General features: G+C 30.4%; 1 pseudogene; it reads left to right on the top strand.

Annotated features, from left to right (window-relative positions):
* The first annotated feature begins 224 nt into the window (after positions 1-224).
* LOC123250567 lies at positions 225-741 on the top strand (annotated as a pseudogene).
* Positions 742-3,033: the final 2,292 nt, after the last annotated feature.

Raw genomic sequence — 3,033 nt, 5'->3', positions numbered from 1 at the left:
CAGCAAAATTGACTATATTCTTGCAAGGGAAAGTATGGTCATTTAATAAAATTGAGGACTTCCAAGCATTCAAAAAGAAAAGACCAGACTTAAAAAAAATTTGATGTCCAAACACAAAACTCAAGAAAATGACCAAAAGGTAATTAAGAGAGGGGAAAAAGCCAAAAAAAAACTTTTTTAAGGGACCCAATAAGTTCAAATGATTTGTATTCCTATAAGAAAAGATGATGATATCCCAAGATGGCCACCACCATAAAGAATGATGCTGTGCTCATAACCTCTACAACATAGAAGGGAAACCTGTACCTCCACAGAAAAACAAGATGGAATGTCTAATTCAGGGAGTTTGGAGAGTATTGAGCTGCAGAAGATGTCAATTTCACTTTTGAGGACCAACAAAAAATTAACAAATTTGTACAGAATACTAGTAGAATCATAGAACTGAAGGAAGAAATAGAAGTTAAAAACAAACTGCTTCAAAATTTAGAGGATGCTTGTGATGACATATTGATGATGGATGAAGATTCCTTAATGATTCCCTATCAAATTAGTGATGTTTTTATTAGCCACTCTCAAGATGAAACCCAAGAAATGCTGGAAGAAGCTAAGAAAAATTTGCAAGATGAAATTGAAGCATTAGAATCCAGAGTTTAATCCATCCAACGAGTGCTAGCTGATTTGAAAGTTCATTTATATACAAAATTTGGGATAAACATAAACCTTGAAATGAATGACAGTTAAAAGTTTCTAAATATAATTTTTTAATTTTTTAAATAAACTTGAATATTGGTAACAATGATTTACATTCTTCATATGATGTTGAAATCAAATGAACATTTTTTTCTTTAAAATAATTCCAGTCCTTTATTTAATGAAAACCTCACTATTTTTACATGTCTTGGTTATTTATTTTATATTTTTTAAAGAAAAAGAAGTCTACATCTGTGTATTTTGCATAACAATAATTTCAAGGTAAAGGCCTTTGTGTCCAGTTTATTAAAGCCAGTTAAGCAATCTTAAAAAAAAAGATGATATTGGTAACTCTTAAAAATTGTTATCATCAGTAAAACTACAAGAGGTATACTTAGAGGGAACAGTGATAAACTATATAGGATGAAATGTCAAAATATATATGTGTATATATATTTATTTATATATATACACATATATATAAAATTAGAGGTTAAAAAAGAAGATAATAAGAGAAATGGGAAAAGAGACAAAAAGGGTAAATTTATATTTCATAAAGAAGCACATGGTGGGGGCAGGGGAGAAGACCAATATACTGGAAGGGTAAAGTGGTTGGAGACAGGAAATACTTAATTCTTTCGTGCTTTGAAATTGACTCAAAGAGAGAAGAACTATGGGGGGGGGAGTGGAGGAAGGGGAGGGAAAGAACATGAATCTTGTAACCATGGAAAAATGCTCTAAATTAATTAATTAATTAAAAGTCAAATCACTGCAAAAAAAAAAAAAGGAAATTTCTTAAAATCCATTGGAATCATCAGAGAAGTTTAAAAATGCAACTGAACCCAATGGAAATCTAACTCAACTCATTTGTTTTATACATAAGGCATCAGAAGCTCTAAAGAGATTTAAATGATTTGTCTCAAATCACATAGGTAATATATTTTGGAGGTGGGAAGATAATATACTAAGTAAAATTGTGCAAGTCTATGTGATATAACAAAGCTGTCTTTTTTTAAAACTTGATAATACATTATTTTTCTTTAATCACATGTTAAAAATTTTAATATATTTTTAAAAAATTCTCTCCCTTTCCCCCTCACTAAGACAGTAAGCAATCTGATACAGATTTTACATCTGCAATCTTGAAAAAAATTTCCATATTAATCCTTTTGTAGAAGGAAACTTGAAAAAAAATTAAGAAAGTGAAAAAATATTCTTTATTCTGGATTCAGACACCATCATTTCTGTCCCCGGAAAAGACCTGATGTTTTTCATCAGGGAGCCTTTTGGGATTGTTTTGAATCTTTGTGTTGCTGAGATTAACTAAATTGTCTTCAGTTGTTTATTGCCATTGCTGTGAACAATGTCCTCCTGATTATGCTCATTTCACTCTGCATCAGTTCATGTAAGTCTTTCCAGGTTTTTCTGAGCTCTTCCTTCTCATGATTTCTTATATCACAATTGTATTCCATTATAATCATAATTCTATGTTTTAGCCATTCCATAAGTGATATTCTCTCACTTTCCAATGCTTTGCCACCAAAAAAAAGGAGCTGCTTTAAATTTTTTTTAAACATAGCTATTTTATTTTTGTTTTCTATTTGAAATGCAAATAATGCTGTTATATAGCCCCTAGGGCATGGATTCAAACTGCTTTCCAAAAAGATTGAATAAATTCATACCTCCATTTGTAATTTAGAGCATTTTTCACATGAAAATAGATAGCTTTAATTACTTTGAGGACTGCCTGTTCATATCTTTTGATCATTTATCAATTAAAGAATGACTTGTATTGTTATACATTTTATTTATTTCTTTATGAATTTGAGAAATGAGATCTTTATCAGAGATTGCCTGTAATTTTTTGACCTTTTACCACTTATTGATCTCCATCCCATTTTCCCCCATTTATACTATTCTCTCTTTATTCTATCCATCCTCAAAACTGTTTTTGCCTGTGACAACACCACTTCTTACAGTTTTCCCTCTTTTCTTTCAGGACTCCATTTTCTCTTCTCCCCTTCACCCCTCCTTTCCTGTAGGATCTTTGTATACACAATTAAATGTGTATGTTCTTCTGACTTTGAAACAAATCCAAGGAATGTAATATTCAAGCACTTTTGACCCCAACTTCTTGATCTTCCCTTCCAATGTAAAAGCTCTTTCATGACTCTTATATGAAAACTTATTTTTCATATTAATATGTTTATATGAAATATATTTACATGAAATAATTTATCCCATTCTATTTTCCTTCTCTCTTCTTCCAATATGTTCCTCTTACTCCTTCATTTTATTTTTAAGATATCATGTCATCATATTTAACTCACAACCTTGCTATAT

Source organism: Gracilinanus agilis, chromosome 5 (assembly GCF_016433145.1).
Source record: "Gracilinanus agilis isolate LMUSP501 chromosome 5, AgileGrace, whole genome shotgun sequence".
NCBI lineage: Eukaryota > Metazoa > Chordata > Mammalia > Didelphimorphia > Didelphidae > Gracilinanus > Gracilinanus agilis.
Note: the sequence above shows the minus strand (reverse complement) of the source record. Positions and strands in the feature narration are given on the sequence as shown.